The following is a 17,513-nucleotide window of genomic DNA, read 5'->3' on the forward strand; positions in this document are numbered from 1 at the left end:
GCCATATGTCTCATCTACTAAAATATATCTAGAGAGAGATCAAACTTTAAAACATGGAGTATTTATTTGGTGGAAATGGATGGCATGTTTTTGCGTACTTCCAGTGTAGAAGCAGCATATATATGTGGTGTGTACGTGATCTTGATCTTGGGAGCATGATAAGTCTCTCAACATGGGTCAACAAGACTTGACAAAACTCAATACTCAGCAAGTAGCATATGTGGAAGGTTTGTATCATGAAAGATCATATATGGCTTTGGTAGGAAAATATCACCATTGAGGAACAATAAGGTTTTTATTATTTTTAAGAATAAAACTTCGATAATCATACTCATTTCGAACAATATTATAGCAGCCCTTGTCTTTGCTATATCATGTCTCACAACAACTTAGACTTAGTTTAGCACTTGCAACCCACAAAGTTTTAGGTCCATGATGGTTTCATATGAGCTAAGAATTCCAAACTTAGAGAAATACCAAGTTGTATACTAGGGACTAGAGAAACATTAACAGAGCAATTATTCATCATTTCCAAGAGAGGATAATCATTCATGAAGCATATGAAAGCTAAAGGGAAATATTTTTGGTATTTTTTTTATATGTAGATTTTTTTAGATGCAGTAAATAAATGAATTAAACTAAACTAAGATGCAAATGCAGGAAAAATAAAAACTTACCTTGGTGGGGGAGGGAACCTCCCCCAAGCTGATCTTTTTGCTCATGGTTGTGGTGGATTGAGTGGATCCATCCCATGGTATGCCTAGAAAGCTCCCAAGTTGTGGGCTTGCTCTCGTTGCATAGCCATGATGAACTGGCGGTTTTGGGCGGCATCACCTCATGTGGCTTGCTACTCCACATGCATCTCACCCATTTGATGGGTGAGTTGGTGCATGTCCCGCCTCAAGCCGGGGTAGTCCTCCTCTTGTGTGGACGAGCAAGAAGCTCGTGCACGTCATGTGTGTGAAGGTCATAGTGGATGTGTCCCACTTGAGCTCATGCTGTACCTAGAGCTTGATGTTATATCCTCACCTACAAAGCACAGCCCTGGACCTTGGGATGCGCCGCCTTGTGCACATTTTGTGGCGTTTGTCATGCTGCGTGTCATCCGTCGTCTTGTGCTAGTTCTTGCAAAATTTCCTTGCACCTCTCCTTGGTCCAAATCAAGGGTTAGTTGACCGACCCTATACAACCAAATATCCTCACATGGAAGTGGGATAGTGGTTGTATGGCCGAGATAGATCATTTTCACGGAATTATTTGGACCTTTTACTAGCATGTGAGCTTGCTTAAAATATTTTTTAGTGATTAAGCTCCTAGATGTGGAAATGAATTGCACAGAATTATTTAAGAACACACTCGATGTCTCAGCAATTATAGAAATTAAAGAAGTAAATTCAACTAGTCCTTTTCTTTCCAACACACTTAGCCAATGTGCAACCAAAGCTTTCATAGGTGCAATATGAATTTTGCGAACCATAGCATACATCACTCTTAAATCATCATTTTTAACAATTCTGACATCTTCTCGTGCAAAGAGAGTTACACCTATCCAATGATGTAGAAAACGTAGAGTTGGATTATGAATGTCATTGGTTTGTGGTTGGTCACAGTTATTAAGCCCAGTGATGTCATGCTAAAATTCAAGCTTGTTAAAGTTACGAGTGAACTCAAGATCTATGGAGCAATTTTGAGCAAAACCTAGAACAGTTTTTAGTTCTTCCCATTTGAGACTATAATCATAATTGCACATTCGAAAGTAAATCCCTTCATGAGAGGCTTGTAAGGTGCTCAAAAATTCCAAAGTGAGGGTTTCGCTCCCTAGATTATGAGTGAAATCCCAAAAGGCTCCCCATCCAATGGCAGTAAAGACAGAATCAAATTCTACGCCCATTCCTCTTTTAGTGAGAAGTGATGAGTCGAATACCTTAGTGTGTTCAAAGGTGCGTGTTTGGAGCTTGGCGAAGATGTGATACTCCTGTGGCATGAACCATAGTCTCGTCTCAGAGTCTTGCACCCATGTTGGAGAAGTATCTTCTGCTTCCATGTCATCACTTGGCGGTACATACTCATGCTCACCAAAGTAGTTTTGACTACTTGGTGGCATTGGCCCATACACGCCATAGTGTTGACCTTTATAGCTTTCTCCATTGCTTGGCAGTATTTCAGTTGCTCCTGAGTTGTGAGCAGATGCTCCTTCATCTCGTGACCCCGAGAGTTGCATCTCGATGCCACGAGATGATCCTCCCCCTCGTGAGCTCTCATGAGAGCTACAGGAGCATCTAGATGAGCTCCCTCCTACAGCTTCCTTTAACTTCTTTGCCACCTGCTTGAGTGGGTTTTTCATCCTGCACAAGAGAAAATACAAGAACACCACTAGAACGATAGGGTATTAGCGTTAGTCGTTAGTCGTTTGTTGTTCTTGCAAGGCATGGTTGCCTCCACAAACCTTCTTGGAAGAGCAAGACAAGCTTAATAATGCAACTAAAAGGGGAAATATTTTTTTGGGGTTTTCTTGATTTTTGGCTAACTAAAAACTAGACTTGGGAAATGCTTTTCACATGAACATGAGAGAGAGGGAACTTGAGCAAGAAGAAGCATGAGGGAATGAAAGTTTCAGGGTGGAGGAGAGACAACCCTTCATGGCTTGATATAGCCATGAAGGCTGGTGGGGTGAAGCCACCAAGGGGGCGTTGAGCGACCCCCAAGCTCCTCAAATTCAAATTTTGGCATCTCACACTTCTCTAGATTCTAGACAAAAGCAAAAGGCAAAGTTGAAAATTTCAAAACCCAAGGTGAGGTGGTCGGCCAACCAGCCCTTATCCCATCTCCTTTCACTTTTTGTTGTCATGAAAAATGTTTTGTTCCCCATGCATGAAAAGTGAGACAAGTGTGTAAGAGTGTGGTCGGCCGACCAACATCTTACACAATTTGCTTTTGCTTTTCTTTTTGTCTTGTCCCCACTTTATGCAAACATGCCTCCCAAAGTACAAGATGTGTAAGAGGGTGTCATAGGGGGGGGGGGGTCGGCCGACCCCCCTCTTCCCTTGAAAAATTCAAATTTTATCAAAAAAAAATAATTTCTCAAGTAATTTTATTTGGAAAGGAAAAAAGGTTTGTCAAAAATTCAAACATGAAAATTCAAAATGAAAACACAAAAAGTAAATGTAATTAGAAATAAACATGAGATAACTACCAATTACCTTTCGGCGAGGGCTCCGGATTTTAAGTCCCTAGAGCCGAACTTCTTTGTCGGTGTTCATTCTTTGGGTGCCTCGGTCAGTCCCGGGGATGGAGACCGGGGTGGTGGCACCACCTTCTTCTGCCAAACCCATTTGGGTTTCAATCGTGGTTGTGGTTTCACCTTCTTCACATTAGAGAGAATAACACATGGTTCTACTTCCCTTACCTTGGTAATTGAGCATTGCTCAACTTTTGGCTTGAAGGCAAAGTTTTCCTGAGTTCCATTGATGTTGAATTTGATTTCCCCTACTCCTACGTCGATGTGTGCATTGGCAGTGCTGAGGAATGGCCTCCCTAGGATGAGTGGAATCTTCTTATCCACCTCCATGTTCAGCACCACAAAGTCCACAGGGATGAAGAAATCTCATATCTTGATAGGAATATCTTCAGCTATTCCCATGGGGTAGCTGACCGATTGATCCACCACCTGCAAGCACATTGGTGTAGGGGACAAGGTAGTATGATTGAGTTTATCGAATACTACCTGGGGCATGACGCTAACGCTTGCTCCCAAATCGCATAGCGCATGATAGAAGTGTTGTGTCCCAATTGAGCAATTGATGGTGGGACACCCCGGGTCTTGCTTCTTCAATGGGAGTTGGTTGAGTATCGCTACGCTACACCCCTCGGTCAGCTTGATGACTTCGGTTGTTGGCATCGGGCGTTTGTTGTTGAGGATGTCCCGTAGATACTTAGCATAAGTTGGGACCTGCATTGCATCAAGTAAAGGAATATTGACATATAACTTTCGAATTACCTCAATGAATTTCCCGAATTGTTCATCGGTGGAAGGCTTCCTTGGGTTGTTTGGAAATGGTAACAACACATTTGTGTCATAGTACTCGTGTGGAGCCGTCTTCCCATGGAACTTGGTGTTGTCATCTTGTGTGGGCAGCTCATCCTCTTCCTCTGTGTCATCCGTCTCATCCTTCCTTGATGATTTTCCTATCATGTTAGGATCTGGCGGATCATGAGTGGCCTTACCTCCCCTCATGGTCACCGCACTCACATTTGCAACTTTATTGGGTTGACCAGGGATCTTACCTTGTTCGAAGGATGGGATAGCAGCTGCTATTTAAGCTAATTGGGTTTCTAACAATTTATTAAAGCTCAATTGAATTTTGATAGCAGAGGCAAAACTATCCATCTTAGCATTTAAATTTTCTAAGATCTTGTCATTAGCAACTAACTTTTTATTAATATTTTCATTGATTTTAGCTTGGCCTAGCACAAGATCTTTTAATGATGGTTGGTTATTAAAATTATTGCCATTCTAAAATTGCCATTATTAAAACCATTACCTCCATTGTTACCTTGATAGACGGGCCGTGAATTCCATCCTCCTTGTTGTTGTCGATATCCATTAGAGTTGTTCTTGTTGACAAAATTCACATCTTCCCTTGTTTCAGGGCAATTGTTGCCCAAATGATCATCTCCTCCACATATCTCACACCATGGATCAGCTTCAATTGCGTGTACGGTGGAGTAGTGTTGGATCGCCTCTTGATCTTTCTTGAATGTGGCTCTCTCATCAATCTTCTTCATCAGGGCATCCATCTTGGTAGAGAGTATGCCCACCTCGTTAATGGTGTGCATCCCTCTCTTCTTGGGTTGGAGTCTTTCTTCACTCCATTCTTGATTGGGAACTATCTTGTTGATGAGTTCCCCAGCTTCTCTTACTTGGACTGATAAGAAAGCTCCTCTAGCGATAGCATCAAGGTGACTACAGGCTAATGGTGTCAAACCATGGTAGAAACCATGAATTAGGAGCCAATCTTCGATTCCATGATGTGTGATGTGAGTAGGCTCAAAGGTGACTGGAGGCATTCCCATGCTTTAGGAATTGACTTGTCCGCTTGTTGTTGAAAGCTTGAAATATTTCCACAAAGGGCGGCGGTTTTGCCCAACAGGAAGAATTTCTTGAGAAATGCGTTGGCACACTTATCCCTGGTTTTGACAGCTTCACGGTTAACATAGAACCATTGCTTCACCTTCCCCAGCAATGAGAATGGGAAGAGGCGAAGATGGATGGCGTCTAAGGTGAGTCCTTTGATAGTGAAGGTGCCACACACCTCAATGAAGTGTTGACGGTGTGCGTTCGCATCCTCATGGGGCTTTCCATAGAATGGGTTGGCTTGCACCATGTTGACAAGCATGAACTTTATCTCAAATTGGGCATCTCCCAAGTTGACTTCAGGTCCCATGGCCACATTAGCGGCCAATGGAGCCAACAAAGTTAGAGATTGTCTTTTGAGCCATAGCTTTTTTTGGAGGTGGTGTTGAGCCTCCTTCCTTGAATGGGTCCGAATCTAAGATGAACTTTTGAGGGGGTACTAGACGACATCTAGAACTCCTCAGAAGCTTTTTAGGATTTTCAACAAAGTTGCTCGGCAATTGGAAACCGCTCATACAATGCCTAGCTTCACAATAAAGAGAAACATAGGCAAGGGTAAGCCCCTACAACTATTTGATAACTAATTTGATGATAAACTTAGGATTCAAGTTTATTAAAATTCCTTGGCTATTGCTTTCCCCGGCAATGACGCTAGAAATGCTTGTTGATATTTCTTATGCTCGAGTAGAGTATTCCACAAGTGCACAAAATATACCGTTGTAGCACTTCACCCAAGAGTATTCTAGGGTATCGTTATTTATTTTATCCCAAGGGAAAGCGGTTGTGTCGGGTTCATAAACTCGAGGTCCCTCATGGACCTGCTTCCTAGCAAAAGCTTGGCCCGGTAGACGACGTTGCGAATGACGTGCAACTCTTGGGCTGGCCCAAATACCTAAATGATAGGCCAGAAGGGTGATCCAATCTTCGACCAGAAGGCCTAGCCAAGAGGAACGACAGCTACTTCTGACTCCGACCTGCCTCTTCGACCGAATGGCTTGGTCGAGAAGGAACAGTGCTCGCTTCCGACTCCGGCCTGCCTCTCCGACTGGAAGGCCTGGCCAAGGAGGAACGTCGCTCGCTTCTGACTCCGACCTGCCTCTTCGACCGGAAGGCCTAGCCAAACACTGCTTCTGACTCCAACCGGCCTCTCTGATCGGGGATGCACCGAACCTTTGCTTATAGCTCTTCTCCAACTGGCATAGTCAGAGCCGACTAGGACCAACCGACCGGGGACGCCCGCTCGGTGAGGACCCAGGAAATGGACAGAGCAAGTAAGGCAGCATGCTCAAGTCAACTGAATACCAAGGACCATACCCTGTACACCTATAGTACTAACAGGACATGTTAGAAGGGTGCCCTGCAACCTTCTAGGCATGTTAAAACCCAAGCAGTGTTGTGGGTTTGATGTTTTGCCCTACAGTGTTATGGGCGCCATCAATCCCCATACCAGGCAAACACGGTAAGACCCCCCACATGCCTCTGGGCATCAACAGTGTTATGGGCGCCATCATTTGCTATACATGATGAATGCGGTAAAAACCTCCCACATGCGTCTGACATAAATAGTATTGTGGGCGCCTAACATCATCTCGTACTCAACAGCATGAGCAACAAGACTTAGTAGTAGACATACTCTCTCTCTCTCTCGCTTGTAAGGCTATCCCTTCATCTATAAAAGGGGATGCGCTCTCTCTAATATAGAGGATCGATCCATCGACAACTCTCCAAGGGAGGTCTCGAACAATTTGAACAACCAACGATCGATTCATCCTCTGCTAGCTTTAGACACTCTAAAGCTACATAGAACACATGCTCGAATACTTAGCACACGTAGGAGCTCCCATCACTCTTGGCCCTTCAGTCCATAGTCCGACCGTACCTCTTGCACCCCCATCTTTCTCCCTCTTGTTTGTAACCCCATAGCAAACTTTGAGCACCTAGGCTCAGGAATAAAGTCATCGACCGACTCAAACTAGACGTAGGGCATGTTGCCTAAACCAATATAAACCCTATATCATTGAGTGCTAGGCCACATCCAATCACAACGTATGGCAAAACTACAAATATTTACGTGTTGGTCACTTTCTGCACTGACAGGTTGCTAGGAATGATAATAAACAGGAGATCCTAATGTTTACCACAAACTAGTATCAAGTAGTCTAGGGGGTAATCGAATAATGGATAGGAAGGGTGATGAAACAAGTGCAAAGAGCTAAAAAGATAACTTAATAGGTATAGCTAGGTGGGAGAACAACGAGAGAGTACAAGGTTCCTATGTTTCTTACTTTACTCCTATGGTTTGTTTTAATCACACAGTTGCAACATAAAGATTGAGTCCTCACAATAGGTACACTAGGCGATAGCCAAGACAATAGGAGGACAAAACTCCTACCTGAAACGACCACCCTGCTTAGCTTTACTCTTTAAAGACTTGCCTTAATAACACGTGGTGGGATACAAAGACTAGACAGGGCTGTCACCACTTGCTAGCTACTACAGTCTATCAGTGCAACAAGTGGTAACCAAAGGCAAGATCGAGTATAAGCACGACGCATACACCGTCTCTCACTACTCTACTTGTGATCACATAGGCCAAATAGAGCACCTAATTAAAGGCAATGATCGCGTACAGGTGTGTTTCTAGGATCATCAACTATCATAAAGCAACTATGTGTATTAAGACTAACCACAACAACACTATACTAGTATATGTTGCACAAGGTAAATGTCATAGAACCGTCCAATTTATAAGAGCACAAGTACAATAGCAATCACTGAAGCGATCAAACGGTCATACTTGAGCCCATATAAACCCAGTAGTCCAACAAAATTGCGAAGGATCTCAAACAACCAACATACAAACCAAGATCGTAGAGATTCAATGTAACCAGTCATATGTTACATCACTGTTCACAAATATTTCTCATACATTAGAGTTCGAATAATTATTACAAACCAAGTTTGAAAGTAGCGGAAGCAAAGTAGTTTAACATCAACATCACACGTAGTTTAATACAAAGCCAGTGTCATAGTCATCTCCAATCAAAAGCACAAGGGTGAGATGATATATAGAATGACCATTGCCCATGGTCCTAGTCCTCATCCACTACAGGAGCAAGGCAGTTCTTGCAGTAGCCATGATACATAACGTTATCTACAACAATGGGAATAAAACCTTGAGTATGAGAATGTACTCAGCTAGACTTATCCGTCCAACTAATATACTAAGACACCAAGGAGTATGCAAGGCTTTATAAGTAGAGCTGGTAGACATTATTTGCAGAAAAAGCATAAGTTATCCAACATATCTTTAATTGTGAATGACTAGTTATTAATCCTATCTCATACTAGATTAGCACTATCCTATGCCAAACATGTTAGTACCATTAAGTCATCACAATAATAACCATATCCAGTTGAGTTCTTGCATAATCTCATAACCAACATTTCCATCATTTACTATGATGAAGTGTATTCCTGTCAGTTCTCACTATCGGGAGAGACGGCGATTCAAATTGATTCCTACCCAGCTGGAGAATTATTCCTAACACACACCCATACTTCCCCCGTCGGGGTTGCATTAGGTCAACTCAAGTACAATCATGGGTAGGACCAGCGCCGCACCCTCAAAGATACAACCCATCTACCAAGGGTGCTCGGGACTCTAACCCACCCTTGGGCTTACACCATTGGCTCTTCGCACATCCTTACTGCCTCTAGGGTGTGCACTTTAACTGCTCGTGTCCCCGACCTGAGTTGAGCTACTTGGCTTTGCGGTCGAAACGACTTATCCAACCAACTATGTGAGAGGCATGCGTTCAACATGACAGGATGAACCTCCAACGGCCGGTCCTTAAATGACATAGACGGAATCACTATGATACCACAACATAAGACTCCGCTCGGTCTCCATTTATTCAATAATACCAGGTTATGTTCCACGATAGCACAATATAGCCAACCGTGATCAAGTGATCACCTATAGCTCGCAGGTGATAGGAAATCACCCGACTTCTACCTGTCTAAGCATAGCTAAGCATGATAAGCGTTCTTGGACTTAAATAGGATTCATGGTAGATATTTCTGGTCAAGGAAGGTAATATGCAGTAAGTGTTTCAAAACAACTCCTATGACGTAATGCATCAATACGAATAACTTTAAGTGACATTAATAAAGTAGGGAGGCTTATAATGCTCCGGGGCTTGCCTTTCACGAACGTTGCTGGCTGATAATCAGAGCACTTCAAAAGATGGTCAACCTCAGGCTCGCCTTTGCCGGGAACCTCCTGGTGCTGCACTTCGGGGTTCTCCTTTTGTGGATCGTCGTCTAGCTCCACCAACATGATCTCCTCGGTGGCACCTATTGCATGCATATGCATAAGTAAGTCTCATGAATGCATACGAAGGATCATAGATAATGTGATATGGAAAGGTACATGCTGTGATAATGATGTTAAGTTACACCATGATAGAAATGCTAACTCCATACTAACTGAGTAGGTGCATATCTTTTCTCTATCAACTTACAAATTTCACACAATGCAAATGTCTAAGCTACACATGACAGTTATAATATTACAACATAACTGAAGTTCTACTTATACAAATGTTGTGATCTTGGACTTTATGGAAAGCTTATAAAATTGTATACAACTCTTATTTTATCACCAAAAACTAATTCACAAACTATTCTAACCAAAACAGACAATCTACCCAGTGTTGTCCAGAAATTCTAGAGAACAAGCATTTCGGAAAACTAACTTTAAATAGCTATAACTCCTAAATCCTTTGGCCTATTGCCCTAAAATTTTAACACAAGATAGATGAATAAGTTCCCTACAACTTTGTTATTAACCATTTCTACAGAAAACATTATTTTAACTATGCCACATACCAAACCACAGAATCTGTCCGAAAATCCTTCTAACTCGAATTATAAAGCAATAATATTTATACTGCATATAAGCATTCCAGATTTGACATCACCAAGTATACCAACAGTTCAAGAATACCAAATACACTGGCAAAAACATAATGGTCAAACCCAAACTATTTATTTAAATGCCTTTATCAATTTAATTGGATAATTAGGGAAAATGACAAACATATACCAAATGTGCACAATAAATTCTCAGAAAATTACAGCGGCTTCCAAGTGCTAACAATAGACTACTGTAAAAGGCTCATGCCATTTTAACATGTATAACATCCTCTATAAAAATGACAAGCTAGTAAGGCCTATTTAAGTGAAAATAGTAAACCCTATAGAAAAGTGTCAAACAATAGATTATATATTTTTTCTAGCTTCATATTAGTGACATACTACTGTACAAAATTTGCATATCAATATGTTACATATTTTTATCCCTACAATTTTCCTCAGAAAATACCATTTATTACTAGATAAATAGAAAGACCCTACTTGAACTAAATTTACAGCAAGTTCATTATTTTTCTAGCTAGAGCATGTCAATACAAAACCAACAAAATTGGAATCACAATTTTATCATTTTTCTAGATCAAGATATCTATTTTACAAGATTACTAACATTCAAAAGGCACTTATTTAAATACATTTTAATCACCAAGAAAATTACTAGAAAATGTACATTTGATATTTTTATAAAAAAACAACACTTTCTAAGGATTACAAGAAAATTTGGTTCACAAGAATTGGACCTCTAGAAGTCTACTTATGGTTTTTAAAAGTTGCATGAAAATCTAAAAATAAATGAACTATCTTTCTAACCCTAAGCCGCTGACATCAGGGACCCACGAAATAGATGGGCCCACGAGTCAGAGGCACAAAAACATAGCACAGCGCGGGACGGCCAGAATTCGCTGACGGTGAGCTTTTTCGGTGATGGCACCGAGACCACAGTAATCAGCAAGACATCTTGAACACACCGAGCTAACTAATTGGGTCGATTGGCGGAGCTAAGCATGACGGCAGCGGTCATGGCGGTGCGGCGGAGCAGGCCGACGGCGAGGCGCCAGAGGTGACCGAGATAGCTTGATCAAGGGTTATGACGAGTATCTACATACGACGGCGGTTCTAGCGTAGATCCTATCACGGCGAATGATGGACGGAGGTGTCCTAGCCACGGCGACAGAGCACGGCGGCGAAACACCGGCGAGGGCCGCGCATGGCACGACGGCTTACCATGTGCTTCTAGATATCAATGTGGGTGCGGTGATGCGGTGGGATCACGAGGGAGCTGTTGTGGTGGTGAAGGAATGACGCGGTGCGAGCTAGGGCCAGCAATGGCGACGATGACGAGCTCACACTGCTGTGGCTACTGCGTGGAGGCGAAGGAAGAGGCAGGAGGGGGAAATGCAAGCGTAGGAGTGCACGGGCGTGTGCTGGGCAGGTGAGGGCATTCTGTGGCCTAACATGGCCTAACTAGCCAGGCCAATGGCGATGCGTGGCCTCCACATGGTGGCTAATTTCTGAGCACGGTCGCCCACTGTTGGCCGAGCTGAACAGGCCATCAACGCCGGGGATGCAGCCTGACAGCGCATTTTTGTGAAGCTCGATCTCCTAATTCGAAGCTTAATAGCGCAAACAATCTTAACGAAAGTGGTAGCCCTATATACCATCTACAATTCCTCTTAAAGGACCAAGTTCTAATTCCCAAAGAATGAGGAGTAAAATCATCCCAAAGTTGAGCCAATCAAACTGGAAATCAAACATGACTTAGAAAAATGTCTAAGTGTTGGAAATTGTGTTTTTTAGATTTTTGTGAGCTCAAAAAGACCAGGGTATGCACTAAATTAGCTCATGACCCAAAAATAAAGTTGTTGCTCTACTCAAATACTACAACTTTGCTTAAGGGTTCTTTGCCATGCAAAGACTCTATGACAGTTCAAACTAGGTCAAACATACAACTTAAATTTGATGTCATACACCATATCAATGACTTAGAGACTAAACTAGCCTTAGTCATGAATACCAAAGTTGTTCCTCATGCTAATATAAACATGTTTAAGGTATTCCCAAGGTTCCACACACATTTCATACATTGGTTACATGTAAACACTAATCTAGGTAAGGCAATTAAGTAATCACACATGCAATATAAGCCAACTTAGATAGAATACATGATATGCTTATGATCATGAATGCTCAATGATGCTTGTGATCATGCAATGTCAAGGTTAAATGCATGCTTAACACCTAGGGTGTTACAACACTTCCCCCTAACAGAAATCTTGTCTCGAGATTGCACGACCTACCATTCCTTGTAGAAACTCGGATAAACCTCACGAAGATAGTCCTCACATTCCCATGTAGCATCTTGCTCATTATGATTATTCGAAATCACCTTGTAGAACTTGATGAATTTGCTACGCGTCACTCTTTCCATTTCTTCAAGCACTTTAACAGGTCTCTCCTCATAGGTCAAATTCAACTGAATCTTGATACTAGTAGGTTCAATAGCTTCTTCGGGCACACGAAGACATTTCTTGAGTTGGGAGAAATGAAAAACATTGAATATAGCTTTCATTTTCAGAGGTAACTGGAGTTTGTAGGCTACTGGCCCTTTTCATGCAATGATCTGGTATGGTCCAATATACCTAGGAGCAAGTTTTTGCTTCACTCCAAATCTTTGTACTCTCCTCATTGGGGATACCTTCAGATACACATAATCTCCAACTTGGAACACAATAGGATTTCTCCTCTTATCTGCATAACTCTTTTGTCTTGATTGAGCGGCTTCTATATGTTGTCGAATGATTTGGACTCATTCTTCAGCTTCTTTGACAAAGTCAATTTCATAATACATTCTTTCTCTAGGCTCAATCCAATTTAGGGGGGTCCTACACTTGCGACCATATAAAGCTTCAAATGGAGCCATCTTGATACTCTCTTGATAACTATTATTGTAGGAGAATTCAACCAAAGGTAACCAATCCTCCCATGAACCCTTGGAAGAAATCACACATGCTCTCAACATATCTTCCAAGATCTGATTCACATGTTCAGTTTGATTTGTGGTCTGAGGGTGATAAGCGGAGCTGCGAATCAATGTGGTACCTAAGTACTTGTGCAGATGTTCCCAAAAATGATAAACAAATTGGGGCCCTCGATCTGATACAATACTCTTAGGTACACAATGCAATCTGACAATTTGTTCAATGTATAGCTTTGCATATTGATGAGGTGTATACTTGACATTGATAGGAATAAAATATGCAGACTTGGTGAGACGGTCAACAATTACCCATATAGAATCATTACCCTTTTGGGTATTTAGAAGTCCGACAATAAAATCCATACTAATGTCATACCATTTCCAACTTGGAATGGACAGTGGCTGAAGTAACCCTGCTGGTTTCATATGAATGGCCTTAACTCGGCAACAGTTATCACATCTTGCAACATATGCCGCAATTTCTTTCTTCATTTTTGTCCACCAAAACCTAGTCTTCAAATCTTGGTACATCTTGCTGCTACCCGGGTGAATGGATAGCTTGGAAGAATGAGCTTCCTGAAGGATTTGGTTCCTCAACTCCCTATCCTTCGGCACTACAAGTCGATCTTTAAACCATAGAACACCATTCTCATCTAACCGAAAATGCTTACTTTCTTCTTCTTTCATCTTTCTCTTGATATGGAATATACCAACATCAATCTTTTGGAGCTCAATGATCTTTGACTCTAGAGAACAACTAACTATGATATTGTGTAGGACTGCCGGATGTAATAAGTTGAAACCATCTTCCAACAAAGAATTACCATGGTACTTGCGACTTAAGGCATCGACAACTACATTGGCCTTTCCTAGATGATAATGCACTTCTAGGTTATAATCTTTGATCAATTCTAACCATCTGCGCTACCTCATGTTCAACTCAGGTTGAGTGAAAATGTACTTAAGGCTCTTGTGATTAGTGTAGATATGGCAAACATTACCAAGCAAGTAATGTCTCCAAATTTTTAGAGCATGGACCACTGCAGCAAGCTCTAAATCATGCATTGGATAGTTGACTTCATGCTTTTTCAACTAGCGTGAGGCATAAGCAATGACTCAGCCTTCCTATATTAAAACACACCCTAAACCGATACCTGAGGCATCATAAAATACATCAAATAGTTTCTCAATGTCAGGTTGTGCTAACATAGGAGCAGTAGTTAGCAAAGTCCGTAAAGTGTGAAAAAGTTACTTCACACTCTGGTGTCCACACAAACTTCTCATCTTTTCTGAAGTAACCTTATCATAGGCTTGGATATCTTGGAGAAATCTAGGATAAACCAATGATAGTATCTAGCTAAACCAAGAAAACTTCGAACTTCATGAACTGAGGTAGGAGCTTTCCAATCCATCACTTCTTGCACCTTGGATGGGTCTACAGAAATTCCATCCTTAGATAATATGTGACCTAAGAAAGGTACCTTCTTCAACCAAAACTCACATTTACTAAACTTTGCATATAACTTATGCTCTCTTAGTCTCGACAATACCGCTCTCAAGTGCTCTTCATGTTCTTCTGCCATCTCAGAATAAATCAAGATATCATCGATGAACACAACCATGAACTTGTCAAGTTCAGGCATGAACACCGAGTTCATCAAGTACATGAAGTAGGTAGGAGCATTGGTCAATTCAAAGGATATGACTAAATACTCATAAAGGCCATACCTAGTGGAAAAAGCCATCTTAGGTACATCTTCCGGTCTAATCTTGATTTGGTGATAACCTGACCTCAAATTAATCTTAGAGAACACTTTTGCTTTTAACAATTGATCAAACAAGATATCAATGCGAGGCAAAGAATACTTGTTCTTGATAGTAATAGCATTGAGTGGCCAATAGTCCACACACGTCTGCAAAGACTTGTCCTTCTTCTTCACAAATATTGTGGGACAACCCCATGATGACAAACTAGGGCGAATATGACCCTTCTCTAAAAGTTCATGCAATTGAATCTTCAACTCTGCTAACAGCCATAATCATGGTTGATGCATAATGGATGGTCACCATTGAAGTCAGCAGAAAGGGGTCACACCAAAGAAGGTTGGTTGATCATCTTGCACCTAAAGATCTAGGCTAAGATAGAAAGCTCAAATGTCGTAGGTGACCCATCATAGGACATAATATCCTGGTCCATTTATTATTCAACTGATAACTTGTCCAACTTTTAAATATTGTGTAGCCTTCTGATCCAATGAGGACAACATAAGTTGCTCACTAGATGACCGATGTCATTACAGGGACAGTCACGTAGAGTCACTTGTCCACCATCTCTTGTAGTCTGCTAAGTTCATGCTAGTGACCTGATCTTCAAAGGTTATCCTTTGGATGACTTTAGAAGGGAGTCCTATTGCATCTAGTTTGATGTATAGATCTTTAGACAAGATAAGGAGAGATAACCAAGGAAGAGCTCATGTGAAAATAACACATCGGTGTAGTTTTGCATTGGGTCATAACTAGCAACCTCGATACTAGTGCACACCTAGCAGCACAACCATGTGTCGGTAGACCACAAGGAGGCCCTAGGTTCCATCACGACACCATAGTTGCTACTCATAACACCATTACTGAACATCAACCCACTCGAATTTTCATGTGGCACAAATTTGGTTGCAAGGAGCAAGCACCATGAGAAGGAGGGATAGCAAACAAAGGTAGTCACAAGGTTAGGAGTCAACAAGGAGGTGATCTAAAGATCAAAACATAGCGTAAGAGAACATAGCCTAATTGCCGAAGACAACTAGGCAGGGGACTCTTGCTTAATTTCCATATACGCCTTATGTCCACCAAAGTGATTACCAGGTAAAGATTAACATGAGATTTTGTCTTGCCGAGGAGCAACATGAGATCAAGACTGATAAACATCTAGAGACTTGAAAGAGTTGGAGACAAAATACATGAGATTCGAGGGATAGAGCCAATGCACTAGCTAGGGATTTAGTTGATAAAGCAATGACATGAACTACGAGGAAAAGGTTCCAAAGCCAGGGTAGATTGCGATTAGCATTGCACTAGATCATCTATAGAAGAAGGTGCAATGAGACCAAACAAGGATTTTAGAGCAGGGTCCTCCCACACAGGAGCAGGATAACCATGAAGCATGCGAGCAAACAAGGGAAATAAGTAGTACATGCATAGTTCCAACAACCTCCCAAGGGTACATCATGAAATAGAGACGTATGTTACGAGTTCATTACATAATGATCAAGAATAAAGAGCTAAGACATCAAGCTCGCTACTACTACAGCTAAGCTACTCTAGGGAGTGGTCGTCCTCCCAAGGCTCCACCTCTTCATCTTTGGGCTCTTCTTCCTCGGCATCCATCTCCATGCCATCATCCTCATCAATCAACACATTAGGCTCGTCTTCCACCGCTGGAGCTAGAGGAATAATTGGGTTGATTATGTTGTTGAGGCGATGAACATCAATCTGAAGCTCCTCGATCTGGCGGATGGGCTCCTGCTCCCTTTGCTCAAACTCAGTGGCCTTCCTAGCAGCCTAGAATACTATCCTGATCCTAGCTGCCTCTCTATTTTCAGCAAGACGAATGACCTTGTCTCACTCAGCACGGACACCCTATAATTCATCCCTGTCTCTGCCTAAAGCATTACCACCTGGCTGGGTACAAGTAGTCTGTGATGCATCGACGCGGGGAAAAGATCCAACAGTACCATTCACAAGCTCATCCCCAAATTCCTGACAAATCTCACTTAGAACCTCAAATGCTACCACTTGGGCACCTTCCCACGAGGTCTGCCCATCTGACTCTACACTCCACCCATGCCACTAAGGATTGTCCTCGTGGGCTGCAACAGTGTCTCGCACATCATACCACCTCTGTCCTTCAGTTACCACTTTGCTCTAAAAGTAGCGAGGCGGTTCCACATACCCAACAGAGTTCAGCACCTACCACAGTAAGGTGGGAGTCCCAAACAATGCCAGAAAAGTGTCGCTAGCAATAGGGGCTCCAGGGGCTGCCATCTGTAATAAAAGGATACAATTACATGAGACACGCATTATAGAAACGGGTTACTTAACAATAAGATCATTTCAAGGGGAAACAATGCAGAAACATGAATGAATGGTGTATCATGATGTATGCTCGTTCTGTACGTCCTCACAAACTTAAAAAATAATTCCTAATGACATATGCAATGGCATACATACGTTCTCTCAATATAATCATAATTAAACGAACTACATGTTTCGTTGTTAGTGTACCTATAGAAAATTCATTTTAGCCCAACCCAACAGATATAAATATAGAAATGTAAATTTGGGCTCTAGGTTGCAACTAAATACTTCCATATATGTATACCCATACATATACTTCCGTATCAAAGCTACCTGATGACAATTTATACCCACAATTAAATACGCACCCTACACACAAGCAAGCATGCA

This window comes from Miscanthus floridulus, chromosome 15 (genome assembly GCF_019320115.1).
Source record: "Miscanthus floridulus cultivar M001 chromosome 15, ASM1932011v1, whole genome shotgun sequence".
NCBI classification, from domain to species: domain Eukaryota; kingdom Viridiplantae; phylum Streptophyta; class Magnoliopsida; order Poales; family Poaceae; genus Miscanthus; species Miscanthus floridulus.